This window comes from Microcebus murinus, chromosome 16 (assembly GCF_040939455.1).
Source record: "Microcebus murinus isolate Inina chromosome 16, M.murinus_Inina_mat1.0, whole genome shotgun sequence".
Lineage (NCBI taxonomy): Eukaryota > Metazoa > Chordata > Mammalia > Primates > Cheirogaleidae > Microcebus > Microcebus murinus.
In genome coordinates, this window is record NC_134119.1 from 50,320,469 (window position 1) to 50,337,229 (window position 16,761).

General features: G+C 64.2%; 1 protein-coding gene and 1 pseudogene across 1 annotated transcript in view; one reads left to right on the forward strand and one right to left on the reverse strand.

The window, feature by feature from the left end:
• Positions 1-16,761, forward strand: part of LOC105881641 (stem-loop histone mRNA binding protein) — a 230,380-nt gene that overhangs the window by 68,981 nt on the left and 144,638 nt on the right. The gene's annotated exons all lie outside the window — the stretch shown is intronic.
• On the reverse strand, positions 213-1,080 carry LOC105856038 (DNA-directed RNA polymerases I, II, and III subunit RPABC3-like; annotated as a pseudogene).

The window sequence follows — 16,761 nt, forward strand, 5'->3', positions numbered from 1 at the left end:
AATCATCTTCACGCACGTGCTCTGAGTGGCCACCCTGTCCCAGCATTCCTGCCCAGGGAAGAAGGGGTGAGGCCAGCAAAGAGGATGGGGGCAGGAGGTCCTGGAGACCAGACGAAGCTCAGGGACCCAGAGATGGGGTGCATGGGGGTCAGTGGGACTTGGGGAGGCTGTGTGAAAACCAGTGCTCTGATGCTCCAGTGGGGCTGCTGCTCTTTTTTGTGTGTTTTTTTTTTTTTGAAAAAAGTAAAGTTTAATTAAAAAATCATATACACAAAAAAACTTCTGATTCATTTTAAGCTCTCCCATTGGGTCTTTCATAGGCAAGTCAGTTTCCCACTGAGTCCAGACCAGCTAAAGATGCACCCACGGGAGAAAGGGGACCTTTAATAGGTGTTCTCTTTAATCGGTGAACAACAGCATCTGTTACTTGACCAATGTCCATGACCTGAGTGACTAGGCATCAAGGCTGGCTTCCCTCGTAGTTCAGAAGGCCAGTTTCTTCATCAGCAGATAAACTCTGGAATCCACCTCAAATCCATGCAGGTTGTTGGCATCACCCCGCAGCCTCATGAGCAGGCCCCCATAGCATGGGGGCCTCATGAGCAGGCCCAGTCCTGTCAGTCTGAGCTCTGGAGCAGCTGCTACTCAGTGGCTCTCCATCCCAGCAGGCATGTTGCTGCTTCAGTGGAAGTTTCGTCTCCCTCAATCCTGTACGCTTTCCCATACATTGCATACTCAAATTGGTCAGCCCCGGAAGGCCTGTCATCGGTGGGGTTGTATTCACCATCAACAAGGGTACCATCTTCATACAAGGTACTAGCTATGACCAACCGGAACTTATCACCCAAGTCTACAGGCTAAATCTGGATGTTTACATCTAAGATGAGATCCATCTTGAGAGATTCACTCCCACAATGCAGTCGATCGAGACACTCGGTCAAATTTCCTGCCCTCCAGGTCAATGTCTTTCACATCGAAAATATCCTCAAACAGGATGGCCGCCATCGTGAGGGGGGCAAGAGAGCAGAAGCACTGAGTGCGCGACCACCACTGCAGATGTGCGCACCCCCTCACGTGGAGAAAAGGGGGGCTGCTGCTCTTGACCCCAGGACACACCATGCACGCTCCATCTCAGTGGCCCCATGTGGACCCACCCCAGCAGCACTGCAGGGCCAGGCCCAGCCCTGTGTGGACACACACGTGCTTACACGCACACACACATGCAGGTTCACACCCAGACACAGACAAGCACCTTCCATTCAGGGTCTGCACCTGGGCTCAGTCATGGGCATCTCTACTGGGTTGTGGAACTTGACACGGTCATACCTGGTGCTGCTGGTACTATCTGTCCTTCCAGCTGCCAGGCCTGACCTGCCAGGGTCCTTAGAGTCTGCCCACCCTAACCGCAGGGCACCCTGTGGACCATAGCCTTCCTCCACGGCCTCCGCCATGCTTTCTTGGGCCACTCAGGAGCTTAGTCCTCTCCCCAGCCCACCCTGGCCCCCACAGTCTAGCCCTCCACCAGGCCAGGGCAGGCACACCCTCCTCTGCTCAGCACACTCCTGTCTGCTGGCGCTGGGGTCCTGAGGGCAGAGGTGGCTATCCAGAGAAGCCCTGACATCTGCCCAGGTGCATTGGGTTGGGCTTCCCACCCTGAGCCCACACTGAGAAGTCGACCCAGAGGGAATGGGAACCACAGCACTCCTGGTTTCCTAGAGTCTGTGTCCCCACCCACAACCTAGAGCCGGACACCTGTCCAGCGTGGGCCCGGGCAGGATGAATTGGGTCCTCCAAACAGGAGCATGGCACCTCGGAGTGGGTGCAGGGGGTCCGGTGGGTGATGCTGCCCTGACTGGGCCTCGGTCTCCCGTTCGGCATTGACCTCAAGGGCTGCTGTGAGCACTCTTGGGGTGGGGGCTGGTGGCCTGCTTGCCTCCCAGGAGGGGCTGCTCACTACAGCCCCCTAGCCCCAAGTGCTACCTGTGGGTTGTGCAGGGTGGCTCAGACTGCAAACCTCCATCTGCTCCCCTATTTCTGCACTGGGTCCCTGGACATCTGGCCCCTCCATAAAAATAAAGCTCAGGGGACCCAAGGTGCTGCCAAGGTCACATGACAGGTCTGAGGCCAGAGCTTCAGCAGGAGCTGAGGGGGCAAGGGGTGGAGGGGGTGCAATGGCTCTGAGAACCTCTGGGGGGCTGAATGGGAGGACAGGACCACAGGCAGGCAGTCCGGGTTGCCCCAAGCAATCAGGGACTCAAGGCGACCCACCCTGTATCTTGAGCCTTCCAACCCCAGACCTGGCCACCCCCATCACTGGCACCCAACCGCCTCTCCGCCCACACACCCACTTTAGAGGTGGGGAAACCGAGGCAGGCAGAGCCCATGCTGCCCTGAACATGAAGGAATGAGCGGATTACTGGGGTCTTGAGGGCCTCATACCCCAGTTCTGCTGCCTGTGAAGGGCTCTGAGTTCCCTCCAGCTTTTCAGCCACATCTCTGTGAGGGACTGGGGGGCTTCCAATCTGGGAGGAGGGCAGTTTCCCAAGCCCCAGGCAACATGCCAGGCCAGGGTTCAGTTCCTGCTGCAGGGTTGGGAAACGGGAAAGTCACAAATGCATAGGGGAAGTGATGGCAGGCGAGGTGCGGGCTGTTCCAAGCTGGGGTCCAGCCACCACACCCCCCAGGCCTCCATCTCACCCAGTGCCTCTGGCAGGGGACAGGCAGACAGGTTGCCTGGGTAGGGGCGTCCTGGACCTGGGACCCGTTGACCCTGTCTCTTTGGAGATGAGATTTTCACTTTCTTTCCAGAGTCTCCTGGGGTCAGCAACAGGGGCAGCTGGAAGGCCGGGAGGGGCCCGGTGGCGGTCGGTGGGCCCAGTGTGAGGGCCCGACAGGGTTAATGAGCTGCCTCTGCTCCCACTGTTGTGGCTCCGGTCATTAAAACCCCATCTCCTGCCTGTGTCCCAGCCCTCCAGGGCCTCCTGGGGCCTTTGTCTCACTTTCTAAGGCTGTGACAGGATCAGGCTGGGTGGGGGCCCCAGGAAGAGAGGGGGCCTGTGGCATACAAAGCCCCCGGCCCCTGGCCCCCCGCCCTAGAGCCTCCTCTGCCAGGATGCCCTCTTTGGGGGCTGGCACGGGCTGGGCTGACGGGAGTCCCCTGAGCCCAGCCCTGGATGGATCCGCCCTGGCTGCACCCCGCGGCCACCCCCACGCTGTTCCCAGGCCCCTCGGCGGGTGGAGAGCCCCCGGCCCTCCTCGCATTTGCCCACGGTCCGCTGCAGGTTGCTAGGAGCCGGGTGGGGGCAGCGTGCGGCCGGCAGCCTGGCCAGGAGGAGGATCCGGGCGGGGGGCGGGTGCCCAGGGACAAAGCCCGCCTGTGATTAAGTCATCTGCCCTACGGCACCACGCACACCACCCAGCCAACCAAGGCCCGCGCCTGCCCACACCCCTTGCTATTGCCCCTGGGCCAGGCCCACCGTCTAACCCACTGTGCTCAGGGATGTCCGCCTGCCCCTGCTCCATGGCCTCTCCTGCCCAGGTGCCTTGACCTCCTCCCAGGGCCTGGCGTCCTCCTGCCCCTTCTAGCTCTGCCGCTGGCCTGTAGGTGACAACAGCCAACGCCCTACTGCCTCACTGCACCCATCCCTTGCATGGGCCGCCTAGGCTGGAGAAGCATCTGAGGACTCGCTCGCTCAGTGCATCCTCCAGCCCTGACCATGCTGCCCACCCACCCCGAGCTCCCTGAGCTGGAGGGCCCAGGAACTGGCTGGGTGGGCACGTGGCCACCCGGCACGTGGAAGGGAGTGGGGTCCGTGGGCTGCCAGTGGACCCTCCCACGGTGCCTCTGTTGTCTCCACCAGCAGGACCCCCACACCCTTGGGGGGAAGAGTCCAGCCTAGAGCAGACCCTGGGGGCACCAGGGCTGGGACGGGGTACTGTCTGGGCACGCAGGGGCCTCGAGGAAATGTGTTATCACTGAGCCCTTGCCACCACCCCACAGGCGCCAGTGGGCATTTGTGGGGCCCTGGCCTGACCCCAGGAGAGCCCCCCAAGCTCACTTTAGAGCAAACACCAAGTGGGGAAGGCCTTTGTGGGCAAGGCCAGCCCCCCCTCCCCACCCCCACCCCTGTAGGGAGGCTGTGGGGGTGGCCAGGAGCAGGCCTGGTCTGGAAGGGTGTCCTTGGGATTATGGCCCACAGGCTGAGGAGTCGGGGTTTTAGGATGGGGCGGAAACTTCCTGGGATTTGCTGCTAATCAGGGCCTGGGGCGGCCACAGTTTATCTCTGCCTCAGTCACAGGGTCACGTTATCTGAGCCTGTCCTGGCCAGAGTTCTGGGGGCTGGGGAAGGGCGGGGCTCAGTGGGCCAGCTGGGGGAGGGCGGAGCCTGGCCTGACCCCCAAGGCCCCTGGAGCCCCTCCTCCCCGTGAACTGCTCTGTGGCCTGGGGGCACAAGTGGGCATAAATGAGGTGCCCAGGGCCACCGCCTGTGCTCGCTGTGGGGAGCAGTGGGCCCTGGGGCCTTGCTAGGAACCCTCTTCCCACCCCAGGAGCTTGCCACTCCCCTACTCTTCCTGGAGACCCTAGCCAGGTTACAACCTGGTGAGGATGGCTTTCCTGAGTGGTCCTGGGCTTAAGCTTCTTTGTTCCAGCTTAGCTGACCTCAGGGGGCTGGGTTCCAGGAAGGCTGAAGAAGAGACCCCTCACCCGCCTCCACCACATGCCCACCACATCCCCACTTGGCAACCCCGTGCTGCACCAGACCCACTGTCCACCTGGCCAATCCCTGCACCTGTTCTTTTCTAGTACAGGTGTGCCCGCCGCTGTCCCTTCTGGTTGTGGGCCCTTTCCCTCAGCTGGCCGCTTTCACCCCACCCCGACTGGGAGCCAGTGAGGGGTGGGGTCTCCATGTTCTCAGGTGTGAGAGGGTCAGCACCCATCTGGATGGGCCAAGTGCCATGCCAGCCCAGGGGACTCAGTGGTGCCCGGATGGAACCATCTCCCTGCACTGGGGGCTGTGGCTGCTGTCCCTGCGAGGGCTCAGGGCTGGCCAGCGGTGGACGGCAGACTTGCCAGCCACCTGGGCCTCTCCCAGCCTGTGCGGCCTCACTGAGCTGGTTCCATTGGCTGGCAGGGCTACAGCCATCAACAGGCGGGGGCTCTCAAACCAAATGTCTTCTTTGCTGCCAGACAGGGAAGGCCTCTTGGAGGCTAGGTGTTGGGCTCAGGGCACAGGTGGCCTGCACTACTGGGGTGGCACTGTGTTGGTGGGACCCTGCAGTCGCCTACTGTGGCCGGATTCCTTCTGGGCAGTGATGCTGGCGCTGGAGGCATTGTCAGGGGAGGGACAAGGAGAAGTGAACCCCTGTCACTGGGGGCAGAGCACGTTGGGCCCAGTTTATGCCTGCCACCCGCCTGGACCCTCGTGCTCAGGCCTGTCCAAGCTGGGCGTCCCCAGAAACTCAGGATGAAGCCAGGAGTTGGGGGGCTGTGCTGTTCTCCCCAACCCATTCCAGCTGGGGCCTTCCATGCACCTCTACCCAGGGGCAGTGGCCAACCCTGGGTGCGGTGTCCTCTGGAATGGGCCTCAGGGCCCCATGAGGGAGAGGAACTCGGTCCCCTTCCACACCCTCTTCCCCACATCCCAAACTATCCCATATACAGCAGGTGCTCACGAGGTCTGTCCTTGGACTGTTACTCCCTGGGCTCCTCTCGCGCCTCTGCCCTCTTGCCTTGGTGCCCGCTGTCCCCGCTGCCTCTTCCTGTCACTCTCGGCGGCAGCACCTCCTGACTGCAGATTGCAGCCACCTACTTTCATCAGACCCCCTTCCTGCACGCACCGACAGCCCCCCGGGCTGGCTGGGAGCTCCTGAGAGCACAGCCCCATCCCCAGCAGGCCTGGGATGATGCACGTGGTCAGTGAATGTTTGCAAAGGAGCAACAGGCGGACAGACGGGTGGGCGGCCTCTGGGTGCAGCGGCTGGTGGCAGAGCAGTGGAGGGAAGAGGCTGCGGGAGGGGCGGCTCAGGCTGGGGCGGTTATGAGGCTGAGAGGGCAGGAGTGTCGGGCTTCCGGGCTACCTGTCAGGGGGGTGAAAGCCCCGGGGCCGGCCGCCCACGCAGTCCGTCCTGCGTGTGGGGAGTAGGGCCCGTGGTGCCAGCTCGTGCCACGGCACCAGTAGTGTGGGGCCCCGGCATGCACCAGGAGGCCGGGCCAGCCAGGGCTGGCTGGGGGTCTGGCCTGAGGTGTTCTGGCTCGGGCAGCGCTCACCTCTGCCTCCCCCTGCCTGGAACAGAGCTGGGGGCCATTGGTGGGTGGGGAGGGGTAAGTCATCAGTATTGGGGAGCCCCGCACGAACTGGCACCCACATCTGCCTTAGTGAGCCCACAGGCACCCCTGCCCTTCTTCGCACTCTGAACGGGCACCAGGCCCAATGTGATGTGTCTGCTGTGGGGAATGGCTGCCAGCCTCCACTCACTCAGGTTGTCTTGGGGGTCACCAGGCGGTCAGGCACCAGGGGGAAGGAGGATGACACACAGCATCCACCCAGCCACCTGCCAGTCCAACCAGCCACCTCTGGGCCTGCTCAGATGCCCCTCCTTGGGGAGCCTGGCCAGGTGCTCGGGGATGCCAGAGCCCCCTGCACTGGCCACTAGGCTTTCTGGCCTGCCCAGGGCCAAGAGCGTCTCTCCCCTTCCGTCCCCTGGTGGGCTTGCAAGGGCCCAGGCTGGGGCTGGGGTCACCTCTGGGTTGCTGATCATGGCAGGAGATGGGGAGCGTGGTGGATCGTCCCCAAAGAGCAGGACAAGGCTGGAGAGAGCTCCGGTGCCCAGATGCAGGGGTTCCGAGTGCACAAGGCGGCCACCCCACATCTTCTCTGTTCTGGGCACATTTTTCAGGCAGGGGCACCGAGGCCAGGCAGGGGCCAGGTCAGGGCTCCAGGAGGCGCCCCAGACCCTGTGGCCACCGCGCTGGAGGCAGGGCAGGTTCTTCTCGGTAGCCCACAGCTGCCGTCCATCCAAACTGGAGCCTACTGGCCTTGGCCGGCCATGGCGGGGATCGGGTCACCAGGCCGCGCCAAGGCAAGAATGGTGCCTTGGCTCCTCTTGGGCCACTCCCACCCACCCCTCTCGGATCACCATGCAGGGATCTGGGGCCTGTGACCATGCTGCCTCCATCAGCCCCTCCTGGAGTGGGGGTGTAGCAGGCAGGCAAGGGAGGGGTTCCGGGCAGACACCAGGCCGCCACCTCCACAGGAAGAGCCAGGAAGGCAGAGCAGGCAAATCTTATTAGCTGGCAGACTTCCGAAGTCCCCATTGCTGACCGCCCAGCGACCTTCCTCCTGCCTGCCCAGTGGAGGTGGGAGCTGGAGGCCGCTCACCCCGTGTGCGTCCCTAGCGGGTCTCCCCAGAGCAGGTCGTGCCAGGGGCTGCATCCCCCTCAGAGTCCTCCCTCGGCCAGGCCAGCTCCCCTTGCCCTTGCCCTGCCCCGGGCTCACTCTGGCTGAGAAGGCTCCTGGGTGTCGGGGCACTCTCCTTGCTTGGAGGGAGCCCAGGGGCTTGTGGGAGGCCTGTCCAGTGCCAGGGTCCCACTCAGCAGCCTGGGCTGTGGAGGCCTCAGGGATCGGCCCCCACTTGCCTGGAGCCAGGACAGAGTCGCCATTCAGTGGCCAGAGGTTCCTATGTGGCCCGGTGCTGTCCCAGGGGCTCAGTGCTGGCAGCAGGCTTTGCCCAGCCCATGGAGAAGGCATTTCCTGGGCAGTGTGGGCCAGGCGAGGGCGTGCAGGGCCAGACCCCTCCCGCCCCAGGAGCCCTGACACACTGAGCTCCCGCTGGCCTGTTCCAGGGTCTGGGCCAGGCCACTCCAGGGACCTCCCAGCCTAGAAGGGTCTCTCGGTCGGGGCACCAATCCCTCTGCTTCCAGCTGTGCCACCCAGATAGTTCTGTGCCAAGCCTGTGTCCCCGAGCCTCAGTTTCCCCACCTGCAAAATGGAAATCATGGCAATGACAGCCTCTTCCGTCGCAGGACCCTGCAGCAAAGGCTGCTGGTGCGGCCTGGGCCCGGGCGCTGTCAGCCGAGCCGGCCTGTGGTCTGCACTCCCTTCCTCCCAGACCAGGCCCAGCGGGCAGAGCGGCCATCCACGGGGTCCCCATCTGGAAACGATTGTGCTCACGGCCCTCAAAGATGTAATTAAAATATATTGGGTTTTATGCTCCTTCCTGGGCTGGGGCAGAATCCAGGCTGGTTATGAAATCGGATCGTGCTGACGTCGGGCATGGGGGGGCACACGGACTTGGACAGCGTCTGCCGGCCCAGACTGCCTTCGTGGCTCCCGGGGAGCACACAGCACAGACGAGCCCGAGGCCTCCAGGGAGGGGAGTGGGGCAAGTGCCCCAGGGCTTTTCTGCACCCACTGCGCCTGTCCCCGGGTGATCCTGTGCACACTCTGGGGCCTGAAGCTGCCAAGGAGCCAGCGGAGGCTGTGCCCTCAGTTCCCAGGCCTGGGGCGGACACCCCCAGAGTCGGGCAGCGAGACTCCGGGCTCAATCCTGTCCCCTTTTCTTCCTCTCCTGGTCCTTTGTCCTCCGGCCTCACCCTCCCACCCCAGAAAGCCTCCTTGGTAGATGCCTCTCTACGAGATTTGGGTCCTCCTCCCCGATGTGGCCCCATCTGTGAGATCCACCTGAGGGTCACTGAAGCCCCTAGGCCCAGGGTGGCTTGGGGTCAGAGGGATGCCTACCTGGCTGTGACCAGTCCCTCACCCAGCTCTGGGGACTGCGTGGAGAATGGGCCATCTCTCTCTCCTGCCTGTGCCTTACCTGGCCGTCCCTGGCTGGAGCTGCCACACCTGCTCTGAGTGCCTGTCAGCTCAAATGCCTCCTCCTCCAGGGAGCCCTCCACCCTTCCTGCAGCCTTCAGTGCCGCCTCCTTTGTCCCACCCTAAGCTCAGATTCCTAGGTAGGCCTGTGCCCCTCCCAACCTCAAGAGGTGGCTGCCCTCCTGGCCTCAGAGCTGAGTTGTCTGTCAGCCTCTGCCTGGTCTGGAGGTGACCGGGGTGATGCCAGGAGCTCCCCGTCACAGCCCATGTGACCCAGGTGCTGGAGCCTCGGGCGGCCCCAGTGAAGAAGTGCTTCCCGGTGGGCACCAGGGCCCAAGGACAGGGCTGCCCGCAGAGCACTAACCATGTGCCCTGGCTCCTCCCCCGGGCCCAGCTGAGTGCCTGCTGTGTACTGAGCTGGGCGCCTGCTGTGTACCTGGCGACCTCCTCCCCTGTTTGAGGCTGAGTGCTCCCCCACACTCCTCCTCAGCAGCCTGCTTGGAGCACCTTCAGCACTAGCCCCAGCATGGGTAGCGCTCCCCTTGCAGATGCCTGTCTAACCTCGGAACTGGTGAGAGATCGTGTGCGGCTGTGCCGCTTCCCCGCGCCAGCAGCAGGGCCTGACTGCCCTAGGACCCTGATGCCAGGCTCCCTGGCGGGAAGAAGCCCTGGGGAAGGAGCGCAGTGCTGGGCACCCACCACCCTGCGGCTGTCAGGCTGCCGTGGCCGGGGCTGGGCTCTGCCCAATGTGGGAGGCTCAGAGCCCGGCACCCACTTCCCGGGGCCCTGGCAGCTGCTGTCCTGGGCTCCCACCCCACGTCTCCAACCTGGCACTGGTGCCCCGGCCCCCAGCTTGTCCTACAGCCCAGGCCCTAAAGGACACTGTCCACAGCCATGGGGAAGGGGCATAGGCTCCTGCCCACTGCACACTCGGGCCCTCCTTGAGGCTGCTACTACTGGACTCAGCTTCCCAGGGCAGGGCCCCACCTAGGTCCAAGTGCCCGTGGGCTGCAGTTGGCTCAAGGACCTCCCCTCAGACTCTCCAGGTTCAAGTCCCAACTCTGGGACTGTCCCTGAGCCTTGCTCTTTCGGTCTGGAAGTGGTCGTCACCTGTCTTTGGCCACTGGAGAAGCCCACGTGCTGGTGAGCAGGATGAGCTTAGAAGGGGGTGTGGGGGCTTTTCCAGGGAAGGGCCCCTGGGCTCTGCGGTCCTGCAAGAGCCCCCAGCCCCCACCCCCAGCAGGCAAGGACCCCGCCCAGGTCTCTGTGCAGGGCTCAACGGGGGAGGGCACGGGCCCACTCAACCTCCACGTCACCGAAGGCAGCGCAGGTGCCTCTCCCGCCCCGTCCAGGCACAGGCTATGTCTTGGTGGCCGTGGGCCCGTGGACCGCTGGTCTAGAGGGACTGACTGCTGTCTCTCGAGGGTGGAGCTCAGGGGCCTGGATTTGATGGTTTGGGCCCGGGGACTCCCATGGGCAGCTGGGGGTCCACGGGCTGGCCAGGATTGAGGGGGGAGCGAGGGGAAGGAGAGGGCGGTGCCTGCCTCTCTGCCTCCTCACCTCCGCTTGGAGTCCTCACTTGCCAGCACCCCACCCCAGGGGCCTGCTGCTCTGCAGGGCCCGGGGCACCTCCTCCAGCAAGAGTCCTCCCACAGGGGCAGCTCTGGCCTCACCCAGCTGTCCCCAGCCAGCGGAGGGGGCGAGTCAGGCTGGGCCCGGTGGGGAACCAGGGGCCAGACAAGCCTGGGCTCGGGGCAAAGGTACATTCCTGCTTTCTGGGTGTGTGGGGAGGTGGGTTCCCAGAAACGCTGAGGAGGCCTGGCTGGCGGCCCGTGGGGAGAGCCCCTGGCGCTTCCTGCTTGGCCAGAAGACAGGCCGCCCGGAGCTCAGGAGGAACCCGCTGACAACAACAATAAGCAAAACGGCTGGCTTTCCTAGAGCCCTCCCTCATGCCCCCAGAGACCCCAATCACAGGAGGTCCCCTGGCACCCCAGCCTGGGCACAGCTGTCGCTATGTCGCTGTGTCTTGCGGTGCTGCTTCCCCAGCCCCTCCAGCCACCCTGTGGCTCCTGCCCAGCTGTCCCCGGCTCCCCATCAGGCCCGGCAGGGGGTGTCACAGGCCCAGGGTGTTCAGGGAAGCGGCACGGGGCAGAGATGGCTGCGCGACCACGGGCAAGTCACGTCGCCTGTGGGGTGGGGTGCTGCCTCGACCCGCCCTGCCCCTGGGGGTGGAATGAGCTCATGTTTCTGGCAGAGGCGCAGCACCTGGCGCGCAGGGAGCCCTCGTGGGGCGAGCCACGGCGTGGGCACGTCGGGGCGGGCGCAGATCCGGCCCTTGCCCGCCTGGCTGGGGCGGCCCTCTGGCTGGGTAGGGCCTCCCAGGGGGACACAGGGAACCCCTTGGCAGCCTACAGGTTGGGCCAGTCGGGCACTGACCAGCATTCGAAGCCTCCTCTAAGAGACAGGCCCTACCCTGGCAGTGCCCATTAGCCCTCCACTCAAGAGCCCTCTCCTCCAGGGAGCCCTCGATGCTGGGGCTGCCCCCATCCCCACCCATGTCCACAGGGGTGTTCCCCTCAGAGAGGAGGGGTGACCAGCCTGGTTTCCATGATTTGTGCGTCCTCTCCAGCCTGGGGGTGACAAGGGACCCTGAGCCCTGAGGGGTGTGGACAGCAGTCTCAGGCACCACACTGTGCTTAGGAGGAGTCACTCAAGGTTGCTTCACTCCTGTCACCTTGGAGGTCCAGGTCCCCCAGATCCCAGGCCACGGGGCAGAGACTCCTCACTTGTGAGCAGCCCCCAGCTTGGAGAGCACATCTTAACCTGGACGCCTGGGCACAAGGGCTTGAGCCTCCAGACCCTGGCAGTGGGCGAGCCTAACTGGTGGGGTGGAGAGGCCTCAGACGGGGCGATGCGTCCTGGCAGGGCCCTGCCGTCCCGGCTCCGCCCTGGCGCGGCTCTGTGTGTGAGCCGCCGGAGGGCTGGTCTAGGGGACCCTGGGCCGGCCTGGCCATGTGTTTCTGATTCCTCGAGGCCTCCCCAGCATGGTGTGTGTGCAAGAGGCACCACCCACCTTGGGCCCGCCCAGTGCCCAGGCTGCCTCGGCTGCCCAGCCTGCTACAGGAGGACCCACGTGGCAGCCCCAGCACATCTGGGGTGAGGTTGGGGTGGACCTGGTGGGAGGCCTCCTTCCAGGTCCAGAGAAGGCTGGGTCACATGCCAGGACCTCCGTGCAGGACAGAGGGGTCAGGGGCCTGCCTGGGGTGCCAGAGCAATGGGCAGTGCCGGGACCAGCCCAGGCACTGGCCTCCAGGGTGGGCTCTGTCCCCCACCATCTGTTTGCTGGAGGAGCTGCTGGGCCAGTCGGGAGGGGGCTGTCTGCACCCTGTGGCAGTGCTGGCCTTGCCAGTTATGGGGCTGGCCCCACTCCTCCCCTGAGCCTCTGCAGCTCTGGCCTCCAGACATGGCAGGGACCGTGGCATGTGTTGGGAGTGAGTGCCCCAGTCAGAAGTGTAGTGGAGGAAGGCGACCTCTGCGGTGTGCAAGGTGGTGACAGGGGACATGTGACAAGAGCAGCGGGACCCTTCTGGCCACAGGGGGCTGCTGGAACCCACCCCCGATGCCATACCCTTCCCTCCCCACAGTACTGAGGGAGCCGGCATGTTCTGTGCCTGCCCCCACCCTGGCCAGATCCTCTTCACAGGGCAGGGACAGGCTGTTCCATCCCCAGCCATATCCCAGGGCCTGGAACAGTGCACGGAACAGAGGATTTGCTCAGCGAACATTTGACCTGTAGATTTAAGAATGACCGAGTGTGTGATGACATCTCAGGGCCCTGTCTGCAGACTGATGGGGACACCGAGCCTTGTGACTAGTGGGTGGGGTCTACCCAGAGCCAACAGCCTGGCCCCAGCCCACCCAGCCCCAGCTGTCTGGTACCAAGCACCACCCCTGCTGTCAGGACACCAGCCCCGAGTTCTGGGAGGGGCCGCAAGGCCATGGTTACCACATGCCACAGGCAGAAGCCCTGGGGCCTGCCGGGCTCCCCTTTGGCTTGGCCCGAGGCAGTGTCCAGTGCAGGGGGACCTGCCATGAGAGCAGGCCCCGAGAGAGCTCCCTCAGGTGGCACCCCATCTCTCAGGCCCTGTCCCTCTGCTCTCCTAGGAGGGCCCCAGGAGGTGCCCCAAACTGCGATCCCAGGAAGGGCGCTGTATGGAGGGGACCTCAGCACTATAGCCCCTGGGATCCAACCTATACCGTGGTTCCTCCCAGAACAGCCCTGCAGGCAGGCGCTGTCCCCCCAAGTCCCACAGGCCCTAGGAGTGGACAGACACGATGCCTCTACAGACCCGGGGGCCACTCGTCTGCAGAGGACCCAGGCGCACAGCAGCCCTTTCTTTGAGGGTCTCAAGGCCCCTCAAACAGCCCTTCTCCATCCAGCCCCCAACCCCATTTGCACCCCTTCCTCCCTCCACTCCCCTCTGCAGAGTCCAGCCAGGGTGGGATGTTGTGAGGAGTCAGGGCAGGGGTGGATACAGAGACAGTCAGGGACCCCGGGGGCTGCAGGGGCTGCAGGGCCGAGGGACCCTGGCCACCCCTCTGCAGGGGCCTTAAGCCCTTACCTGACCCCCTACTGGCCTGGAGGGAGGGGCCGAGTGGAAGTGAGGCTGACTGTGGGGGCTCCTGGTGCATGCACATTCATTCATTCATTCATTCATTCATTCATTCATTCACTCATTCCACAGACGCCCTGCGACGGTCAGTGTCCAGCGTAGGGCTTGGAGCCTGGACGGGGTGGTGGGGTGGGTGTTTCTTGGAGGAGTCCGGTCCACGCCTGCAGATTGCAGAGGTGAGGGGTGCCCAGCAAAGCCTGCAAGGATGACAGCGAGGACCAGGGTCTCTGGCTGGTGGCTCAGGGATACAGTGTCCACCCCCAACAGGGTGAGTTCCTAGAGCACAGCTGGATGGGGCTGGGCCCTGCCATGGAGCCCCTGTTCCACCCCCAGGCTGGCCCAGACCCTCAGCAGGCAAGCCCCACAGTGGCCGGCCCTGTCCTCCACAAGCCTCATGGGGTCCTGGCGAGTGCTGGGCCCACGGACAGATGGGGGAGGTCTGGGGAGGCAAGGCTGGTTATTCCTGCTGGTAAGTGCCCCCGGGGCCCCCTATACGACCCAGGCTGCCTAGAGGACCTGGGATGGCTGGTTCCACATGGTTGGCAGGAGGGGTTCAGGCGGCCCAATGGCGCCCCCTGCAGGCTTGCAGGTCCAATGTCTCAGCAAGGCTGCCCAGCCAGAAGTGTGGGTTGGGGTGCGTGGGTCTGGGAGCCAGCCAGGATGCACATGTGCAGCCCCTCCACCCATGGGCACACCCCACACCTGCATCCCTGCACCGTGAGCACAACCCAAGGCAGGCCTTGACTCGGGCAGAATCCCGTCCTGGGCCTCGTGTAGCCCAGGGCTGTGGGGTCAGGGCCAGCTGTTCCCATGAATGCGTCCACTGTTCCTCGAGGACCTCCTTAAACAGGGACAAGGGACATGGGTTCAGCCCACCTAGGGCAGCCCGAGGGTCCAGTGAGAGGGTGCTTAGAGTCTGGGTTTGAGTGTCTGAGTCACAGGGACACCAATGACACTCAAGTTTCCTTACCAGAGAGTGGGGTGGCAGGCCCGAGGAGGTCCATCCTGGGCATGTGGCAACCCTCACTGGCTTGGACTCTGGGGAGCCTGAGGTTCCACCTGGGCTCGGGGCAGTCGTGGCATGAGGGTGGTAGGGCCTTCCCCCGGGCTCTTGGTAGGCCAAGGTAGGGTGGGGTCACAGGGGGTGATGCCCAGCAGGGAGTGCTTGAGCTATGGTCAGCCACTCTGGCCAGTCTCCCTGCATCCCCAGCCCACACTTCGCCCAGAAGACCCTGCTTCCTGTCCCTCTAAGCCCCGTGGGGGCGGTCCCTGCAGAGGGAGGGCCTGAAGGAAGATGTGAGTGAGTGACTGTGAGCGCTTGGGGAAGCCATGGCCACCGGCTTTGGAAGGGCCTTGAGCAGCCCAGGGAGGTGCTGGGTGCTACACTGGGAGGTGATCTCAGAGGGGTGGGCGTGCCCTGCAGGCCTGACTTCTCCATGTGTGGCTGAGCCCTGGGGCCACCCCAGGGTGCGCAATGCAGCAGCCTCCAGGAGGAGGGATGGGCGGGGGTGCTGTGGGCTGCGCAGCCCTGACCTCAGCGTCTCATCCTGTTGCCTTCACACACCACTGACTGGGGGCGCAGACATGGACCTTTATTTACCACAGTTCTGGAGGCTGGAAGTTCGAGACCAGGGTCCTGGGGAGCACTCCTGCCTCCTCACCGCGTCCCACATGGCAGAGTGTGCTCTGGCCTCTTCCCCTTCCTGTGAGGACACTAATCCTGCCAGGCCAGGGCCCCACCTTCATGACCTCCCCTAACCTTAAGTATCTCCCTGTACCGGCCCCCACACCATGGAGCACCCACCTGGGACCCTTGCCTCCTGGGAGGGGGCAGCCTGCGCCAGCTGCCGCCCCTGTGGTCACCCCTCCTCTCTCCTGCTCAATGGTTAGAACTGGCAGGCAGCCCCCAGGGTAGCTCCCCGTTTCCCTGGTCCCCTCCTCCCAGTGGGCAGCCTCTGAGGCACTGGCCTCGTAGATGTGCAGGAGAGAGACAGGGATGCGAAGTCCAGGCCCGACACCGTGTGCCCAGCGCTGGTCATGTTTACCCGAAGGCCAGTGCCAGGGCCCCCACCCGGCCTCACGGCCTCGAGTTAACTCAGGCTCCAGGATAAACACCCATTCAGCCGCACAAGGCCCCTTTGTCCTGGGAGAGAGGCTGCTCCCAGCCCAGGATGCTGCCTGGTGGCCGGTGTCCTCGGCACAGCCCCAGACCAGGCCGGCTGCCCCAACACGTCCAGCCGCCCTGCCTGGCCTTCTCCGGGCAGACTCCTGGCTTGGCCCAGCGGGGACAGGCAGGCAAAGCTGGGTGAGCAGGCTCCGGCTGCTGCTGTCGTCTCCCGAGGCTGCTTCAGAGCAGACCTTGGCCCAGTGGAGAGAGGTGGTAGCCTTGTGGCCACATGGCACCCCAGCCAGACGCACCTGCAGGCAGGTGGGGACGTGAAGGGCAGGGCTGCCTATGGGCGGCTTCCGGGCCATGGGGCAGTGGACGAGCTCTGGAGGCCCCTCCGCTCCCCCATCCGCCCCGAACCCAGGCCGGGGAGGACCTGCCCACAACCTGCACTGGCCCGGCTATTCCAACCAATAGCCAATGGTCGCAGCGGACCTGGGCAGGCTGCCAGGGGCCCTCAGCCAGGGACTGTGCTCTTTGTATAGGACTGGGGGTCAGATGGTCGCAGGAGGCCAGTTGGAAGGTTCCACAGGGATCTGGAGCACAGCGGGCCATGGTGGGAAGTGGAGAGAGGCCTGAGACCTGGAGAACACTCTGCCAGCCCAGGTCCCCACCCCAGCAGTGCCTGGCAGCGGCTCACTGTGGCCTTCTGTCCTGCACCAAGCACTTCCTTCCACATGGGCTGAGGAACCTGCCTTCCTGCCCCTGGGGCCGCCAAGGCTCAGAAGGTCTGCCCCCCAACCCCCGCACAACTGCATACTCCTCAGCTTCCCTGGTAGCCCCCTTGGCTTCTTAGCACCCCAGCCCTGCCCCTTGAGGGCATTACCCACCTGGTCCCATCCTGCACCCTGGCCCACGGTGAGCAGCGACCCCTGGCGGCAGCCAGGTTTGTTGCTGCCATCCTGGCCCAGTCTCTGAGGCAGGTCCTGGGACTGTGTCCTGCCCCTGCCTCAATGCTGAGACTCCCGGAGTGGCTGGGACCTGGGCACCACCACATGACTGTGGCAGCATGCAGCCTGGTGGGGACACTGACACGCCACTGATGACAGAAAACACCGCTTCCATTTAAGTTTCCTCCTCAGCCTGAGCTGAGCATCGCTCACCT